Consider the following 21,763-nt stretch of genomic DNA (forward strand, 5'->3'; position numbering starts at 1 on the left):
AGTAAGTCAGAAAGAGAAAAACAAATACCATATGCTAACACATATATATGGAATCTAAAAAAAAAAAAAATGGTCATGAAGAACCTAGGGGCAAGAGGGGAATAAAGACACAGACCTACTAGAGAATGGACTTTAGGATACGAGGAGGGGGAAGGGTAAGCTGTGATAAAGTGAGAGAGTGGCATGGACATATATACACTACCAAACATAAAATACATAGCTAGTGGGAAGCAGCCGCATAGCACAGGGAGATCAGCTCAGTGCTTTGTGATCACCTAGATGGGTGGGATAGGGAGGGTGGGAGGGAGGGAGATGCAAGAGGGAAGAGATATGGGGACATATGTATATGTATAACTGATTCACTTTGCTATAAAGGAGAAACTAACACACCATTGTAAAGCAATTATACTCCAATAAAGACGTTAAAAAAAAAAGATAAAAACAAATCAGAGAATATGAAAGTTAAGATCCTCTTAGTAACAGTAACTTGTCCAATATTGATTATATATAATTCCACTATTGCTGGTTAGTGTTCTAAGTGTACACTTTATTATAAGGCATAAGAAATGTAAAGAAATTAATGCTGTTATTAAAACTCTAACTTTTCACTCCCTTGAGTTATGAAGATTGAAATCTGCAATCTTAACATTGTATTAGCATGAGATTCTGCAATTTAATGAAATAAACTGGTTGAGATAATGAACTATGCTCACTCAATAAAAATGCTGTCTGTTTTCTTGAATGGAACACTTAGAGCACCTCATCTAATGGTAACAGATGAAAACTTTAATAATTTAGTAGTTTTTATAAACACTGATAAAGTTACCTCATAAAATGATATTATTGTATATACCTACAAAATCTGTAAAATAATGTTATATCAAGTTATCAAAATTCTTATCCATTAAATAATGGAGACAAATTCATATACAGTATAGTGTTATCTACCTGTCAAATATATAATTAATTCAATTACTGTTATTGCATTTGTAAAGGAACTAAAAAAGCACTTGATGGAAGGAATAATAAATAACATTACGATCCCATTGTTCTTATGAAGTCTGTAATGAACTACAGACTAAAAGGAATAAAAGATAGAAAAACAAACATAAATGATAAGTAAAATTTAAAATAAAAAAAATAATAAAATAAAATTAAACCCCCCAAGAGGGCCAGAGTCTTTGCAGGGTTTGTTCAGTGATACATAAAGTATATAGAACAGTATCTGGGCTATAATAGCTGCTCAGAAACATTTGTTGAATAAATTAACTTGGATGGTATCTTCAATAATACAGAAGTTCAAAAGCTCCTCTTTATAGGTAGTGAGAGTCCTTGAGAAAGGTTTAACAGCAGGGCAAATATGAGTAACCAGCACAGCAACTATGCACTCCAAAAAAAAAAAAAAGACCAATAAAATCAAGTATTTCCACAATGAAAATCCATCCAAGGATATTATCTGAGACTAGTGGCTGCACTTCAGGCTATTTTACTCATAGTTACCTCATGGGGATAAACATCGAAGGTAGGTGCATTAAATTCAGAAAGACACTATTAAAATGATCACATTCCCTAGGAAAGCATCATGTGTGGGGGGTGGGGGAGTAGCTCATACATGATATGGTGATGGTGGTGTTGGTGATGATGATGGTCTCATATTTCTCACACCACTTGAGATGTTCATCTAATTAATCCCTGAGAAGCATCAGGAGAGCGTGGTGAGTCTTCCTTAGGAGGATGCAAAAGGACAAAATTAAATCTCTTAAGAGGATTGAGAAAGAGGTAATGGCAAGTAGTATAAGCCTCCCATAAATGGGAGACATGGTGAGATGTTAACAGAGTGGAATGATACCCATTCTAGAGTGGGTCAATTAAAATGATTCTTTGGAACCTACAGCACAAATATATATGTCAACTTGTTTATTCACATATTCAACTAATATTTTTTGAGTATTTGGTATATTATTATGGGCCCTCTAGGCAGGCTATGCATGTTCAAGTCCTACTCTACTGTCAGGGATATGCCAATGAGTAAGGCATGGCATCTGCCTTCTAAGAATATTATAATAAACTACAGGAATTAAGAAGCAACAGTTAATACACATAAACTTAGAAATATACAATCTTATATTTCTAAAAGTACAGATATGATTAATCCCTAAACATACCTCTAATAATGGCTAAAGCACATCTATTAAGGTGCAGCAAGATAGGACCCTTTCACTTTGGTCTTTCATATTCTTTGTTAGAAAGAATGCTGGATCTAGGAGACTGCATTTACTCACAATGAGGTTGTGAGGTATGTTTTAATCAGGTTTTATGGAGGATAGAGCAGGCTGGCTGCTCTGATCTCTGTTTATATCAGAGGAACTATGTCTCAGCTACCTTGCATGCACAAAAATGGTTAGTGCTAAACTCCTGACTCGGATAAGACCTGACCTTTATCTCGCAAGATATGTATTATCTTTGTCAAGGCACATGAGCCCACTTTGTTTGGTTCTAAATTGATAGCCTCTTCAATCTTTTAATATCATCTGAACAACAAAATAATCATTAGAGGCTTTAGTAACACAATCAGAAATGGCTTCTTAAAGTTCGATTCAGAAAGACCTCCAAGAGCTGCCAGCATCCCCAGAAGCCATGCCTCTGTTAGCCCTTTTCGGGAGGTGTCTTAGTCTGTTCAGGCTGCTATAACAAAATACCACAGACTGGGTGGCTTATTACAACAAAAATTTATTACTCACAGTTCACTCGTTATCTGGTGAGAGCCTGCCTTCTGGTTTAGAGATGGCACCTTCTAGATGTAACCTCACGTGGTGGAAGGGGCAAACTAGTTCTTTGGGGTATCTTTTTATAAGGGCTCTACCATCAAGACCTCATCACCTCCCAAATGCCCCACCTCCTAATACCAATCCCCTTGAGAGTTAGGATTCCAACAAAGGAATTCTGGGGGGGGGGAACACAAACATTCAGTCCATAACAGGAGGAAAACTGTGGCCAGACTCATCTGTAACAATCACTTCATTCTGTAGAATGGTGGTTTGTAGGACACCTAAGAGATATCTTCACCATATTTGAAATCAAAGAGGCAGCATTATAGTGTTCAATAATTTCCTATTTATCTTCATCTAGAAAATGTACTTTTTAGTGTCAAACATGAGAGCTTCCTTCTTGAGCTTACTCAGCTCCTTAATGCAGTTGCTGCTGAGTTTGCAAATACACATAAGTGAAGGGCCCAGAGGCAGAAGTTAAAAAGCTGGGTAAGAATGAGGCCTCTTTGTTTTCATAATTGTATATACACAGCCCAAAACCTGTTAGGACTACTTGAGTATTTTAAGGGCTGGAAGACCCTGATAATGAGTTTAAGAACTATTTACTGGAAGACCAGAAAAAGGCTTGGAAAATCTTCAAAGCAACAGATCATATAGATGCTGGTTAACATTTTTGAGTTTAAACCCTCTTAGAAACAACTTATTCAAAACAATGTAAAGATCTGGACTTAACTACTTGGGTAAATGTCGCTCATACTATAGTTTCAATGAAAAATAGTTACGGGACACTGAAGGCCACAAACATTTCATCCAGTTTTATTGCCTCACATTTCCCCATTGAGCTATGTCTTTGAGGGAAAGAACTATGTGGGAAATAACCTCTCAAATCCTCCTCTTTTCCAGAGCAGAGCAAAAATAGCACTTAGCATGTACAACAGAAATGACAGCTGTTATTAATAGTGCTCATATCAGTCAGTGAAATATCTAAAAGAAGTTTCTCTCACATTTTCATCAAGACAGCGTGCTAGATTACATAATAGAGAGACCAAGGCACCAGTCAGGCAGGAGCAGTATAAAGAAATTTAGAGAGAGAAAGACAGAAACAGAGAAGAAGAGAGATTGAGAAAGAGAGATGAGAAAAAGAGAGATAAAGGCAGAAAATTCTGAAGAAACTACTTACTTTCATAATAAATATACATTTTTCTCATATTTGGAAAAGTTAAAATTTTACAGTTGAAATTGTCTTTTCATTTTTATTAAATATGGCATGAGACAACATAATCTGTTCTGGGTTTATGGACTTGAAAGCCATAATCTCAGCCTTGTCAGGATAAGCATTAACAACTAATATTTTAAAATAGAATTAATTAGTGACTCACACTCTCATTTTCCTTCCAGGACAAAGACTCTTCTTCCCTATTCCATTAACATCTCAACTACTGGATTTCCTCAGATTTTTTTCAAAAAACATTTTGAGTGACACAATCAACAGAGTGAAAAGGCAACCTAAAGAATGGTGGAAAATATTTGCAAATCATATATCTAAAAGCTGTTAATATTTAGAATAGAGAACTAAAACCAACAACAACAACAAAAACCCCAAATAACTCAATTAAAAAATGGGCAAAGAACTTGAATAGACATTTTTTTCACAGAAGATTATAAATATGAAAACATGGAGCATATGGAAACATGCTCAACATCACTATGTTGGAAAAATGCAAATCAAAAACACAATGAGATACCACTTATACCCATCAGGATGGCTACGATCAAAAAAACATAAAATGATCAATGTTAGGGAGAATGTGGAGAAATCGGAACTCTTCTGCACTGCTAGTGGAAATGTAAAATGGTGCAGCCACTATGGAAAACAGTATAGTGATTCTTCAAAAAATTAAAAATAGAATTACCATATACTCAGCAATTCCACTTCTGGGTATACATCCAAATGAACTGAAAGTAGGGTCTCTAAGAGATATCTGTACACATATGTTCATAGCAGCAATATTCATAACAGTTAAAAGGTAGAAATGTCCATGGATGTATGAATGGTTAAATAAAATGTGGTATATACATACAATAGAATATTATTCAGCCTTTAAAGGAAGGAGATTCTGACCACATGGCTGAACTTTGAGGACATTATGCTAAGAGAAATAAGCCAATTAAAAAATATTGTATGATTCCACTTACGCGAGAGACCTAGAGTAGTCAAATTCATAGAAAGTAGAATGGTGGTTGCTAGGGAACAGAGGAGAGGAAAACTGGGAGTTGTTGTTTAAATTTTTTAAATTTAATTTATTTTTTTATACAGCAGGTTCTTATTAGTTATCTGTTTTATACATATTAGTGTATATATGTCAATCCCAATCTCCCAATTCATCCCACAACCACCCCTCCCCCCGCCACTTTCCCCCATTGGTGTCCATAAGTTTGTTCTCTACATGTGTCTCTATTTCTGCCCTGCAAACTGGTTCATCTGTACAATTTTTCTAGATTCCACATATACCTGTTAATATACAATCTTTGTTTTTCTCTTTCTGACTTACTTCACTCTCTATGACAGTCTCTAGATCCATCCACGTCTCTACAAATGACCCAATTTCGTTCCTTTCTATGGCTGAGTAAGATTCCATTGTATATATGTACCACATCTTCTTTACCCATTCGTCTGTCGATGGGCATTTAGGCGGAGTTGTTTAATGGATATAGAGTTTGTTTTGCAAAATGAAAAGCTTCTGGAGATTGGCTGCACAATAATTTAAATATATTTAATACTGAATAACACACTTAAAAATGCTTAAGATGATAAATTTAATGAAATATGTATTCTACCACAATTAAAAATAATCCAGACTTTAGTAAAAAAAAATAATTTGAAATGTCTCAATCTTACAACTTATGTGGCAGAAAAGCATACTGCCAGGTGAAAAACATATGACCGATTATGTTCAAACAGGGTCGAAGGGATCAATCAAATGCTCATTCCTCAAATTTTAGTACTTTTTATCTATCCAGTTCTCCTAAATTTTAAGCATCTGAACTATACTGTTTTGGTTCTCCAAAGATTCTCTCAGAAATATCTGCATAAAATTATGCATTTTTTAAGATAAGAGAAAGTTCTGCTCATTTCTCTTTTAATCTTTGATCTATTCATACTTTAAGAGCAATTCAACATTTCTTACCCTGTGGGGGGTCTTCTCTCTATGACTGTGCTGAACACTCTTTCCTGTGGGCTACCATTATGGCTTACAAGTAACTCATTTATTGAGTTTACTGCCCAATTACCTTTTTCCTATCTGTGAGCTCCTTAAGGGTAAGCATGCTTCCTCTTCATCTATGTGTCCCAAGAACTCAGCAGAGAGCCAGGCGAGAAATAGAAGTTTAGTATTTATTTATGGGATAATGGTGAAGCTAACTCTTGTAAAACCATCTTATTAAATAATTGAGAAATTAGTTCCTCTTAGAGATCAGAACCATGGGGGGATAAAAGCCCACTTTCTCCTTCATCTTACTAAATATTATTTTACCAAAAAATAAAATATAATTTTGTTTTTCTTTTTTGATTTGAATATCAAGAAACTAAATGCCAAAAGTTTGTCCTAAATAAAAGTTTACCCCTAGCATTAGTAACCTAATATGAGTAATATATTATTATTACACCAATACCCCATCCTGTCTTATCCTTGCATCCATGCTACTGTAACATTATCTTGTTATAAACTATCTCAAGTCTATTTCGGAAGGAAGTGAGATATGATTAAAATATGTAAAATATGCAATATAAGGCTAAATATGAAGGTGCTGCTTCAAAGTTGTCTTTAGTTTCTTTACTTTGTTCCATGAATAATGTCTCCCACATTTCCGTAGAATCCTAAACAGATGCGCTCTCATTACTGCAATATCTGTTCTTATATGCTTTATCTTGTCTGGTTCAGTTCTGAGTAGGCGGTATAGTCTGTTCTCCATAATTTGTTTTCTAATGTATATCCACTTGTGTGTCATATTAGTTATTCTATTTTTCCTTAAACTACAGCTAAATTAAGCTATTTTTCAAAGTACTAAGACAACCTAATGAAGACCTTTTCTATGTAAGATATGCACACTTTAGTTGGTATAATTAAGACAACAGAAAATATGATTTCCTTCCTAACAATCTTAAACTGCAGAATTTAGGAGATCTATATCTAGATTTAGATTTAGGATAAACTGTGATGCTTTAGAAAGTCTTTTGACTCCTTAGGACTAGATTACCTCAAAAGTTCTTTCCAAGTCTAAAATTATGGATCTATCAGTAATGTCTAGAATGATAGTTGAGGTGCTAAGCCCTTGCCTGGAAAGAAGCATAAAGTACTCATCAGTTTATACAATGCTTTCTATAAAAAGAAGCTATCCTGAATATCATGTTAAAGTAGTTCTTTATACAGATTAAAATAAAATAAAAAATTCAAACTGTAGAATGCCAGATTATGCTTGCATTTGCTATGAACTTCTTAATTAAGTATATTGTCAACATTATACTACTTTCAATACAACATAGTTGCAAATATGGCTTCTCAATAATCACACAATTTCTCATCTTGGTATCCAGTACAGACATTAGTCTGGTCCAACTTACATATCCAATCAATATATGAGGATTTCTTATGCCTTAGTAATTAAAGCCAATTTCCCCCTCAGACTAATTTCATCGCTGAAATATACTGCAAGTTTATTCCTACTTTCACTGTTATTTGCTCCTTGAAAAACATATCAGACCCTTTCCTGACAAACCAAGTACCCTGAGTTTTGCAAGCCCTACCTGGATTGTTCATGTCTTCTGTGAAGCATTATCGGGCTATCTAGTACTCAGACAGCTTAAAATGACCTACCCATTTTCTACATTTTTGTAGTACCACAGAATTCATACCTAACTTCTAATTTAATACCTAGTAATACATCAACTCCGGAATAGAGCAGTTAGCTCATTCATAAGCACATATCCTCCTTCTTGCCACACGTTTAGACTGCATTGTCCAACCTCTTTGCATCTGGGTGAACCTTATGACTAGTTCTGGCCAATGCCATGTGGGCAAATCCGACGTTCAACTGCTCTGATGCCTGGCCTATGAACCTTTTAAAATCTTTCATGCACTTTCCTCCTTTGTACTTTTCTTCTGGCTGTACACAGAGGATTCAATAAGGACTATAAGCTTCTAGGTGATCACAAAGGTCCTAAGTACCTCCATGAACAAAGGTATGGAATGAAGCTCCTCCCTCTGTCCCAATATACAACTTTATATGGTACCTTGTTTTTCTTGGGTCGTTTTTTACTTCCGTCATTGACCATAAATGACTGAGAATATATCTCAATGCTTTTTGAAATTCTGTATATAAGCAAATACAATTATTTAATAACATTCATTCAACATGAGCATATTTTAATAGAAAATGTATATTGTCTTTAGATTTATACTATCATCGTTCAATTATATGCATTCCATAGTCATAAAATATTCTAAATATTTAATTATTTTTAAAAATTGCATACTATTCAATGATCATGCTAATCATATATCTGTATAATTTTAAAAAAATAAAACAAAAACTTAACGCTTTAGTATTCACTATGAAAGAGAATAATGGCCAGATTTTCTTCTGATTGTTGTTCTCTGTAGGTGCTATAATAAGTAATATAAAGCTAGAAATTGAAAAAAGAAAATCTGTAAGAGCCCATGAACACATTCTCAAGTCACTGAAATAACACACAGTTGGTGTATGAATGAGTTCATGAATCATTTATCAGTGGTGACAGAAATAGAAATTATTTCCCTCAGAAGTCTATCTTTGTTACAGTACCCTGTAAATATGTTCAATATTTGAATCTCTACTTTTAGGGAGGGAACTAACATTAATTGAAGGCTTATTCTGTGCCAGGTGCTTTACATAAATCATTGTACTTACCCCTCACAACAACTCCTTGAGGTAGTTATTTTTATCCCCATTGCAGAGATGAAATACATTAATGAAGAAAGAACGCAGCTCACAAATGGCAGAGCCCTGACTGGAACCCACACCTGCCTTATTCTTTCATACTTTTTCTCTCTAACACAGAATTCTCTCTAGCATCTCTCATCTATGTACTTTTTCATGACACTTTGTGTTTAAAGTACTTTACTTCTCTATTCTAAATATCAACATAAAAGTTCAACCAGTTATAATTATTTAGTGAGTTTCAACACTATGCTAGACAGAATAAAGTTTTAAAACTCATGTAAGAGTTTGTCTTTTATGAAAGGTCACATTGAAAGATGTCCACTTCCATTATAGATGATCCTTTCTATACCATTTTTCTCCTCTCCTCCCTGTTAATCCTGGTTTTTAATCTCCTGTCACCAGATTATATTGCTCATTTTCTTCACTGTTGAAGTCACTTAATGACCTTGCAATTAACTCCTCCAAGTTTCCCAACTATTTTAGCTCCGGCCTAATGGTCACTCTTTCCAACATGACTCTTTTTTCTTTTTTTTTCTTCTTCTTTTTTTTTTTTTAGGCAAGTCAGCTGACAGCTTTATTGCATTGGGGAAGTGGATAGATCGCTCAGGAGCTCTTGGTGGGGCGAGTCCGCTTTCTCTTCACCATCACAGGCTTCTGGCTGAGCAGGCCTGCCGGATGGCGGCCACGCACAAACCCGGGCGGTACTTGTTCTTTCAGATCACGTGCCGGATGCTGCTGAGGGTGGCCCGGGCGTTCTTGTTGATGGTGGTCCGCATGTAGGAAGTGGCTGCCTTTCGCTGGCTGGATCTCCCTTGGCCGTCTGCCGCCGGCTCCACGCCCACAGTCCGGCGGTGAATAAACCTGTTGTAGCGGAAGGAGCTGCGGGCCTTCAGGTTATTGGGCTCGGTGCTATACGTCTGCTTGCTCCTCTTGATCAAGCAGCTGGAGCAGTTCAGCATGATCATCCATTGCAGATGCACTGACATGGCGGCAGCTCCTCTCGTGGCGGCGGCCAGATACGCTCCAACATGATTCTTGATTTAATTGACAGCTTCAATATATACATATATGATCCTTCCTGACATGTGGCCTCTTGATTGCTTAATCTTCTTCCCTCTAAATATCTTGTCTTCCCTATTATCTCAGCCAATTAACTGCCTGGCCATTTCTAGACCTATTCATTGTTAGTAATGCCCATACTTTCACAATTCTGTTTCATGCAACCTCAGTTCTCTGACCATCATCTCCTCTCTTTCCAGCTCATTTGCTGCGGTATCTCAACCTTAACAGTCATATGCCCACTGGGACCTTCAATCTATTGAAGGACACACATCTCAGTCCGTCAACTCCCTTCACTAGGCAAAATTACAATTCTGCTTGGATTTAACGCTCTTCAACACCTACACTTGTACAGCTAAATATGCATGTAGAAACACACAGCAACTCTGAATGATCTCACTTCAAAAATTCAATTTGAAAAAGTGTTGGAGGACTCTGAAGGCTGCTCACAATCATACTATATTTCACTAGTACATGTACTTTCCACTCTCCTTGAGGACGATTTCATACCTTCTCCTTTCTTCTTAAATTTCTAACACCTCCATCCTAATACTCCCAGTTGATGGCTTTGCTTTGTCTCCACTGAGAAAACTGAAGCAACTAGAAGGAATCTCCAGAAACTCTCACAGCGACATGTATTCACCCACAATTGAACCCGTATACTTTGCTTTCTCTCAAGTTTCTAGATAATGATTACTTACTCCTCTCTAAAACCTTCCCTTGTGCACTAAATACAATTTCCATCACCTATCCAAGAACTGCACAATGGAGTTGATTCCCTTTTCTCTGCATTATTAATTTTTTATTATGTAGTACAGAAAATGACCACCAGCAAAAATGTTATTTTTCTCCCATTTTAAAAGGATCATCTTTTAAACCCCATTTCACCTACCAGCTATAAATGATTATCTTCTCCCTTCTGCAGCAAAATATCTTCAGATACTTGACTATACCCAGTAATATCAATTCCATTTCTCCTAATGCTCCTTAATCTTCTCCAGTCAGATTTTCCCCCTGATCATTACACCAAAACTATTCATGTCAAGATCACCCATTACCTCCAAATTGTTAAATCCAATGGTCACTTTTCAGTTCTTATCATTCTTATCAACATCAAGTATACTGTCCTTGACATATTTTCTTCACTTTGCTTCCATGATACCTCACTCTTGATTCTCTTCTAACAATATTATTTTTACATCTCAACCTTCTTTGTTGGTTTCTCCTCCTCTTCCAGACTTCTTAATGTTGGAGTTCCCTAGATCTCAGTCCTTTATTCTCTCCCTCTCCTCTGTCTGCATCCACTACACCATGGCCTCAATCAGCATATACATTTTAATAACAGCAACCATGTCACCCAAATTTAAACTTCTTGCCCAGACATGTTTTCTGAACTTCAAACTCCTCTACACAACTGCCTACCTGCCAGATGCATTGAGTTGCCAAATAGATATCTCCCACTGACTTGTCCAAAACTGAACTTCTCATTCCCTTCCTTCTGCAAACCTATTCCACTCAGTCTGTTTTGTTTTTTCATTTAAATGGATGACCCATCCTTTCAGTTGCTTTCAGACAAAAATCTCAGCTTCATTCCAGATTTTTCCCTTCTCACATCCATATCCAATTTTGGGGAAATCCTGTTGTAATATCTTAAAATATATCCAGAACCTAATCATTTCTCACAATTCTCATTGCTACCACCTTGATACAAAGCCATGATTATTATTATTCCAGTGATTACTGAAATCATCTCTTAACTGGTTTTCCTGCTTCCATCTATGTGCAAATGATTTCAACACAACAGCCAGTGATCCTTGTCAAATCTAAATCATATCAAATCTCTCCTCTGCTCCAAACCCTCTACCAGTTCCTCTTCTTAGAGTGAAACTCAAGTCATTACAAGCACCAACAAGGCACTATAGTAACTGCAAGATCAGGCTCCACTTCCTTTCTGATCTAATTGTTCCCTCACTCATTCACCTCCAGCCACCTGAACTCCTTACTGAACACACCAGACATACTTATGCTCTAAAGGCTTTCACTAGCATAACTCTTTCTTGGGATGTTGTCCTCCAGATATGTGCTTGCCTATGGCCCTGAACTACATCAAGTCTTTGCTCAGATAACATCTTCTCAATGACATCAATTTTCACCATTTAAGTGAAAAACGCAACTTGACCCCCTTCTCCTTAGCTCTGCTTTGTTTTCTATAGCATTTATTACTTTCTCTTATCTAAATATTTTGTGTGTGTCTGTGTGTTCCCCTAATGTAACCCTAGTGCCTAGAATAGTAGACACATGGCATGTGCTCAATATATAAAATAATAAATGGATCAAATAATGAAGTATAAGCTTATCAAACCTACACCCTACACACACACACACACACACACACACACACACACACACAGCTCTAAAGAGAATTGGAATCCTTTATAATTGAAATACGATGATAATATACATCTAAATGATAATTAATAATTCTATATACAGAATAATAGAGTCTCAAAATTGTGAAGAACCTTAAAGCTCACATAATCCAGTCACGTATGCGATGTTTATGTTTCTTCTACATGTTTTCCCGTAATAATTTTCTAGTCTATTCCTGAATACTGCAGTAATGGAGGACCTTTTGCATAGTTTGCAATGAGACAACTGAAATTCAAGGTTAGTTAATGTTGCCTGATATTTTACAGCAATTAAAGACAGTAGGAATGATAGAATCTGAAACCAGGTCTCTTGCCTACTAGTGCCCTTCATTACACTCAACTCTGTATAGAAAACCTTTAGTGCATTTAAATATATGTTTACTGAATAAACCAAATGACTTCTTTAAAACTGGCAGTTACAAAATTTTTATATAATTGCAGTCAATTTAAAAACATTATCAAGAGTCTATATATGTAGATAACCCTCAAAAAAAAACCCTGAAAAGCACTCACTCATTTTAAAATTGAAATTATTTTGTAAGTTTTCTCATTATCAGGCAATGAGGTTGATAAAATAGTAGCATCAAGTGATACTAAGCCTAGGGAAAGAGAATTCACAAAATATCTGAGGTAGAGAATTCCACTGGTAACTTCAAAACACCACTATACTACGCTCTAAGAAATCTGCCTTCACGTTAGAAAGAGGAAGACAAAAATGAAAGCACGAACAGAAATAATGTAGATAAAACAAAGCCCTTTAAAGTTTCCCTCCCAAAATAACTCAAGCAAAGATTGACTCTATCACTTAGAAAAGTCACTGTATGTTCTACTACTAGGAGAATAGAAAGAGGTACTAAAAAGAAACAAAACCCACAGAGTATGTCTGAATTGAGTTTTTCATATTTTAATTATGTTTTGGAACTCTGCTCACCATAGCATGCTGTGATACAAAGGAATAAAAAACTAATAAATTATAAGAGTCAATGAAATGGTCATAATTAGGATGTCTAAAGACAACACAGCCATCACGAATAACAAAGTGCTCAGTGGTGTCATTAAACTGTTTAAATTTCTAAAGATCTTCCTGTCAGAGTTCTTCTGTAAAGATGTTATATTTAACGGATAAAAGGACAATTTTTATTACTGTGAGACTCTGAATGTAAAACAGCTGGACATTTTTGATGCACCATGTCACAGCGTATCTTGTTCAAATAGACTTTATTCTGTGCAGCTCAATTATATATACTACCAAATGTAAAATAGGTAGCTAGTGGGAAGCAGCCACATAGCACAGGGAGATCAGCTCGGTGCTTTGTGACCACCTAGAGGGGTGGGATAGGGAGGGTAGGAGGGAGATGCAAGAGGGAGGAGATATGGCGATATATGTGTATGTATAACTGATTCACTTTGTTATAAAGCACAAACTAACACACCGTTGTAAAGCAATTATACTCCAATAAAGATGTTAAAAAAAAAACTTAAAACTTCAAAAGAACACAGCGTCTTAGAATCATTTCTCAGAAGGAGCAAATTCTTGTTACCATGTTAGCAAACAGAAAAACTTTGTTTTTTAAAACAAAAACCACACCACATTAAAATATTTGTAAACTGATTCTCTCATTTTTCCTCCAAAGACTCTCTGTATCTACTTGCGCTCTTGTTTTGTCATTATATACATATTATATACATATATAATATATATAAGCATTTGCTTATATATATATATTATACACACATATATACTAGATTCTTGGGTCTAGAAAGTTAAAGTTATGGGAATAGGGCTTTAGAATTATAAGGAAATTTACTGGGAATCTATTCCAACCTCCTGACTTTACCAACAGAGGAACAGAAGTGAACAAAATTTAAAAACAAACACATCAAAAGAATCCAGGTTAAACAGAATCTCTGATGGACCCTTATGTTTTATGTCATATACATATTAGGTTTGAAGATCTTTGCTTGAATAGATTAAAAAATGACTTCAACTGCAAAGATTACTACCTGCATGGAAAGTCATTCACAATATCCTTCATATTTTAAATTACCTACCTGCAAAGGTTAAATAAATGTAAGAACCACAGTTGATTTGCCAGGTAAAGAGAAACAATATATGCTTGCTCTTATTTCAAAGCTAAAAAAGATACTATTTTAAAGATATGGGTCACACCCTGCAGTATGGTAAGTATGTACATTCGTGAGGACATCTATTATTTTTCTTTCTTTTCCTTATTATATAAGTTCTACAAAGAAAACAAAAACTACAACAAAAAAGCAGACCAAACCAGTGCTAACAAAATTTCTTGCGGTGCATAGTTAGTTGTGACTGTTCATGTGGGAACAGAGTTTGGGATTGTAAACAAATCCTTGCTGGAGAGAAGATAATTTCTTAGACCAGTGTTTGTTTTGCTTTTTCTATTTTAGTGTTTATGAGAATTGCCTAGTAATCCTTTTCAAAATACAGATCTAGGCTCTCCTGTCAATCCAACCCCAACCTCCACCTACTTGGAGATTTTAATAAGCTTGCTTCAGGATTCTAAGGCACTGGGTGTATCTGTAAGGTTAAGGGAAACATTTTTCTCATCCTGTCTGCCCTCGGCCTTTAGTATACTGATAGTTTCACAAAAGTACTTAATTCGAGAACTGCAATAACTCTGCCTCGACATATAGAGAATTTTTTGGCTTGAGCAAAACTCAGAATCTGAAAGATTTGTGTAATTATTTATCCATTTTTAAGAGGAATATTATTGCCACTAAGTATATCCCTACGCTACTAAACTGCAGGAAATAGATATAAACATTTTTACCATTCATGGAACCTGATTTCAAAGGTCTTCCTAGGGAAGAAGTTACATAGGCAAGCACATGACAGAATTTGTCAAGGGATTTGGAAATAACTCAAGCTAACATATAAACGACAAAAAAAAAAGGAGGTAGAACTTTCATCTTGGATGACAATATGGACAATTTAGGGGCAGTTTCAAGGTTAGGAGACTGAAGTGAAAAAGCAGGGTGACTATTAACAGAATCAAAGACTCTCAGATTTGGAGATAGCTAAAGACATTATCCAATACAGTTATCCACCCTGTCCTAATCACATAATATTCTTGACAAGGCCTTGATAGTTTCTGATTAAATACTTCCTATGACAAAGGAATGAGACTGGAAATTTTTTTTAAATGTAACTATGTTTATCCCATTTTAAACAATAGGGTTAGCAAAAATTAATTACAATATATGGCTTTGAGTTTTTACATTAGGATAAGTTTTTACTTCTTAGCAATATTGGTTGTGATATTGCTTCTTTGTGCTTCCCTAAGTTTGATTAAGTATTTGAGCCACATAGGAAAAGCCCATGATTAAAATTAATGTTGCAATTAAATTGTGCTTCTAATGCAGTAACTAGGGACGTTTTACTATAAATGGCAATCCCCATACTATTGCTGCCAGGCAAGGTAAGGAAGAAGTAAATTAAAGAAAAATAAAAGACATGGACACACCTTGACTTGCTAGCCAGGTCATTTATATGTCTCCTATCTGTACTACTTCTTGAAACCCAATCCTACTCTCCCCACCCTCACCTCATCAGTGGGAGGAGGGGTGTGACTTGATGGGGACTTAGCACAGTCAGGCTGTAGTCTTCAAGGAGTCATCTCCAGATGACTTGTCACATCCATCTTGGAGAATAGGTTCTTAAACTGTGACAGTATCCTACTGTGCAGAAAAGAATTGGGGGAAAAAAAGGAAAAGCTAGTTTTTCCTTATTTACTGCATCACAGATTAAAATCTTATGCCTAAAAAACTTACTAGGAAGACTCATGATATTTTAGCATGGTGGGTCCTGGTAGTGACACAAATAAACAGTTTCTACTGCTGACCCCAGGACCTGTTAGAATTTAAAGATGAAGTGACATGCATATTCCCTTCTCCCTATCAGAGGGCAAGTTTTCGAAGTGGAACCTCTGCATACCTTTTACCCATGAGCCAAGTTGCCTAGACCCTTAGGACAAACACTAAAATATGGAAAGTAACGTTTTGCTGAATGTCATTGATTGGTTTGTTTGTAGGCTCTCAGACGGTTAACTTTTACTCCAGACCTGGATTGAAATGTATGTTCTTCAAGTCAGAAACAATTATCATCTCTCTAGTAAAGACACATAAGTTACTGCAGAAACATAGTGAACCTAGCCCAAACAAATGAGAATGATCAGAAGAAGAAAGCAACTAATTCTATAGATATGTGATTAAAATGATTAGAAAATCGAACATTTTTCCAAAGAGACAAGATAAAATGAGTGACCCTGGAATCACCACTGACTGCCATTAGTTCTAGCCTTTGTAAATAGGTAGAATACCTATCATCAGTCTTCAGAATGTCATCCATTGAACTATTTTGAAATTTCAATTTTGTTGCTTAAATATTCTATTCTGTAGGCTAATCTGCTATGGCTATTTTACCAATTTTGATGCCCCATGACAGGGATTTAAGACTTTTTCTTCTTCTAAACCTAGAGTTTCCTCTGCTCCTCTTAAAGAACTGTCCACTGCAACAGAAAACCAAGATAAAAGTAGCTTAAAATGTCAGACAGATATATTATCCCAAGAACCTAGTATCTCTCCACCCTTACACTGACAAAATTCTGATTATGATTAATTTATATGAAATAAAAATGATTACATTTACATGGCATTTAAAAATAAAAAAATTTAAACTTACTAACAAATTGTAAAGATATAAGGCACCAAGAGATGTTTTGAAAAGTATTTTGGAAGATGGTCCTCAAAGACTGTCTACAAATACACGAAATGGAGTAGAATTTTGGCAACAATAATTTATTTTTATTAATGCTAATAGCTATTCTACTGAATCCAGTACCAAAGTGTTATTATGGATGGAACTGGCTAATTAAAATATCTGTATTGATCAAAATGAAAGAATAATTATAAGATAATCAGTTAAATTTCAGAGAGTCAAAATTAATGTGAGTGGATTGCATTCTAGAAAAAATATATATTTAAATTCTTTGCACAACTTTCAAATTTTATTTTTCTTACCCTGCCAACTGTGCCATTGTGGCAAAGGTCCTGAAGTGCTTCATTAGAAACTGAGTTTGCTGGTTTGAGTACAGTTTAGGTTACTTTTCAACAAATGGGGTTGAATTGCTAAGAATCTGTCCATCTTTTATCATCTTTTTCTTCTGGTGATTGACAGCAACCATCTGCAGGGTAGCTGATCTAAGTGGAAAAAGAAACTCAGCCTTTGTAAAACCCAGCCAACTAGTAAAAATACATTGGAACATAATTATATCAACTAATCTGTAGTTATAATCATCTCTGATTACTATAAGCTCTTTATATTTTGAAAACAAACAATATTTCCATTAATTCTTGCAATAAACCTATGAAGAATTCAAGAAATGAATTATTAACCCTCTTTTACAGATAATCCTGCTGAACCTCAATTTGCTTTACACATCAGAATAACAAGATAAGTAAGTGACTGAAACAGAATCAGACTCAGGTATTTGTTCTCCAGCCCCATGCTCTTCCAATTGTCAGACAATACTGTAAGGAATACCTGTTATGAAGATAAAGTCTAGAAGATACCCCAAACACCAAAGACTGTCCACAGCAAATCTGGATGCATTTATTGATTTACATAATTTATAACAGCATGTGAAGTGAAATGATTTTGAATCTGCTAAATAAGTTGTCTTTATTGTGTTGGCCAAATTTCTGATTGCTTAATTTCAAAAGACTTGTATAGTTCTGTTTTCACTTATTATAAAATGATTTTATGTGAACCTTTATATAAAATTGTCAAATTTAGGCTCCATAAGCTAAAGTAGGTCAGTGATTAATACCAACATTTTTTGTAAAACGAAAGAGGGAGAAAGAGGGAAGAGGAAAGACACATTTTAAGCAACCAAGTAACACTGAGCTTTTACAATTTGTTGTTCTTTTATAAAACTCTCCATGTGGTCATCTAGAGCAGGTTTCTGTCCCAAGTTTTCTGAAAGACTCCTTTAAAAGAAGCTCCAAACAGGGATGCCAAAGTATTAAAATTTCAGTGAGGCATTTAAGAAAAAGTATGGGATATAAAGGCATCAATAGCCATTCATTTGTACTGGAAACACTACTTGATTAAATGAAAATCTAACTGGATTGGGTTTCTTACATTTAATAAAGAACCTTCCAAAAAATGTCACCCACATCTACCTACTTTTCCTTACTTGACATAATTACTCCCCTCAAACTTGTTTCGTAAATGTATCACTAATTTTTAAGCATGAATAAAGTATATGTGGAGCCCCATCCACCAGAGGGAAGACAGCAGAAGCAAGAACTACAATGCTGCAGCCTGTGGAACGAAAACCACATTCACAGAAAGACAGACAAAATGAAAAGGCAGAGGACTATGTACCAGATGAAGGAACAAGATAAAACCCCAGAAAAAAAACTAAATGAAGTGGAGATAGGCAACCTTCCAGAAAAAGAATTCAGAATAATGATAGTGAAGATGATCCTGGACCTCAGAAAAAAAATGGAGGCAAAGATAGAGAACATGCAAGAAATGTTTAACAAAGACCTAGAAGAATTAAAGAACAAACACCTAGAAGAATTAAAGAACAAACAAATAGAGGTGAACAATACAATAACTGAAATGAAAAATACACTAGAAGGAATTAATAGCAGAATAACTGAGGCAGAAGAACGGATAAGTGACCCGGAAAACAGAAAGGTGGAATTCACTGCTGCAGAACAGAATAAGGAAAAAGAATGAGAAGAAATGAAGACAGCCTAAGAGACCTCTGGGACAACATTAAACACACCAACATTTATATTATAGGGGTCCCAGAAGGAGAAGAGAGAGAGAAAGGACCCAAGAAAATACTTGAAGAGATTATAGTCGAAAACTTCCCTAACATGGGAAAAGAAATAGCCACCCAAGTTCAGGAAGTGCAGAGACTCCCAGGCAGGAGTTTTCCCAAGGAAAAACATGCCAAGACCCACAGTAATCAAACTGACAAAAATTAAAGACAAAGAAAAATTATTAAAAGCAACAAGGGAAAAACGACAAATAACATACCAGGGAACTCCCATAAGGTTAACAGCTGATTTCTCAGCAGAAACTCTGCAAGCCAGAAGGGAGTGGCATGATATATTTAAATGAAGTGGAGATAGGCAACCTTCCAGAAAAAGAATTCAGAATAATGATAGTGAAGATGATCCTGGACCTCAGAAAAAAAATGGAGGCAAAGATAGAGAACATGCAAGAAATGTTTAACAAAGACCTAGAAGAATTAAAGAACAAACAGAAGGAAGTGAAACAATATATTTAAAGTGATGAAAATGAAGAACCTAAAACCAAGATTACTCTACCCAGCAAGGATCTCATTCAGATTCAATGGAGAAATCAAAAGCTTTACAGACAAGCTAAAGCTAAGAGAATTCAGCACCACCAAACCAGCTCTAAAACAAATGCTGAAGGAAGTTCTCTAAGGGGGAAACACAAGAGAAGAAAAGGACCTACAAAAACAAACCCAAAACAATTAGAAAGTGGTCATAGGAACATACATATTGATAGTTAGCTTAAATGTGAACAGATTAAATGCTCTAACCAAGACACAGGTCACTGAATGGATACAAAAACAAGATCCATATATATGCTGTCTACAAGAGATCCACTTCAGACCTAGGGACACATACAGACTTAAAGTGAGGGGAAGGAAGAAGATATTCCATGCAAATGGAAATCAAAAGAAAGCTGGAGTAGCAATACTCGTATAAAATAAAGTAGACTTTAAAATAAAGAATATTACAAGAGACAAGGAAGGACACTACATAATGATCAAGGGATCAATCCAAGAAGAAGATATAACAATTATAAATGTATATGCATCCAACTTAGGAGCACCTCAATACATAAGGCAAATGTTAACACCTATAAAAGAGAAAATCGACAGTAATACAATAATAATGGGGGACTTTAACACCTCACTTACACCTATGGACAGATCATTCAGACAGAAAATGAATAAGGAAATACAAGCTTTAAATGACATAACAGACCAGACAGATTTAATTGACATTTATAGGACATTCCATCCAAAAACAGCACACTACACTTTCTTCTCAAGTGCACACAGAGCATTCTCCAGGATAGATCACATCCTGGATCACAAATCAAGCCTTGGTAAATTTAAGAAAATTGAAATCATACCAAGCATCTTTTCCGAACACAACACTATGAGGTTAGAAATCAATTACAGGTAAGAAAAATGTAAAAAACACAAACACACAGAGGCTAAACAATACGTTACTAAATAACCAAAAGCTCACTGAAGAAATCAAAGAGGAAAACAAAGAATACCTAGAGAAAAATGACAATGAAAACATGATGATCCAAAACCTATGGGATGCAGCAAAAGCAGTTCTAACAGGGAAGTTGATAGCAATACAAGCCTACCTCAAGAAACATGAAACATCTCAAATAAACACTCTAACCTTACACCTAAAGGAACTAGAGAAAGAAGAACAAATAGTAAAAGGAAAGAAACCATAAACATCAGAGAAGAAATAAATGAAATAGAAACCAAGAAAACAGGAGCAAAATCAATTAAACTAAAAGCTGGCTCTTCGAGAAGATAAACAAAATTGATAAAGCTTTAGCCAGACTCATCAAGAAAAAGAGGGAGAGGGCTCAAATCAATAAAATTAGAAATGAAGGGCTTCCCTGGTGGTGCAGTGGTTGAGAGTTCGCCTGCCGATGCAGGGGACACGGGTTCGTGCCCCAGTCTGGGAAGATTCCACATGCTGCGGAGTGGCTAGGCCTGTGACCCATGGCCACTGAGCCTGCGCGTCTGGAGCCTGTGCTCCACAACAGGAGAGGCCACAACAGTGAGAGGCCCGCGTACTGCAAAAACAAAAATTAGAAATGAAAAAGGAGAAGTTACAATGGACACTGCAGAAATACAAAGCATCATAAGAGACTACTACAAACAACTCTATGCCAATAAAATGGACAACCTGAAAGAAACAGACACATTCTTAGAAAGGTATAACCTTCCAAGATTGAACCAGGAAGAAATAGAAAATATGAATAGACAAATCACAAGTAATGAAATTGAAACTGTGATTAAAAATCTTCCAACAAACAAAAGTCCAGGACCAGATGGCTTCACAGGTGAATTCTATCAAACATTTAAAGAAGAGCTAACACCCATTCTTCTCAAACTCTTCCAAGAAAAATCAGAGGAAGAAACACTCCCAAACTCATTCTACAAAGCCACCATCACCCTGATACCAAAACCAGACAAATATACTACAAAAACAGAAAATTACAGACCAATATCACTGATGAACTTTGATGCAAAAATCCTCAACAAAATAGTAGCAAACCGAATCCAACAACATATTAAAAGGATCATACACCATGATCAAGTGGGATTTATCCCAGGGATGCAAGGATTCTTCAATATACACAAATCAATCAATGTGATACACCATATTAACAAACTGAGGAAT

The 21,763-nt window shown here is 35.6% G+C and overlaps 1 protein-coding gene and 1 pseudogene across 1 annotated transcript in view; both read right to left on the minus strand.

Annotated features, from left to right (window-relative positions):
* Positions 1-21,763, minus strand: part of KCND2 (potassium voltage-gated channel subfamily D member 2) — a 481,402-nt gene that overhangs the window by 401,310 nt on the left and 58,329 nt on the right. The gene's annotated exons all lie outside the window — the stretch shown is intronic.
* Positions 9,316-9,760, minus strand: LOC102978459 (60S ribosomal protein L28-like; annotated as a pseudogene).

The sequence above is a fragment of the Physeter macrocephalus genome, chromosome 5 (genome assembly GCF_002837175.3).
Source record: "Physeter macrocephalus isolate SW-GA chromosome 5, ASM283717v5, whole genome shotgun sequence".
Taxonomy (NCBI): Eukaryota; Metazoa; Chordata; class Mammalia; order Artiodactyla; family Physeteridae; genus Physeter; species Physeter macrocephalus.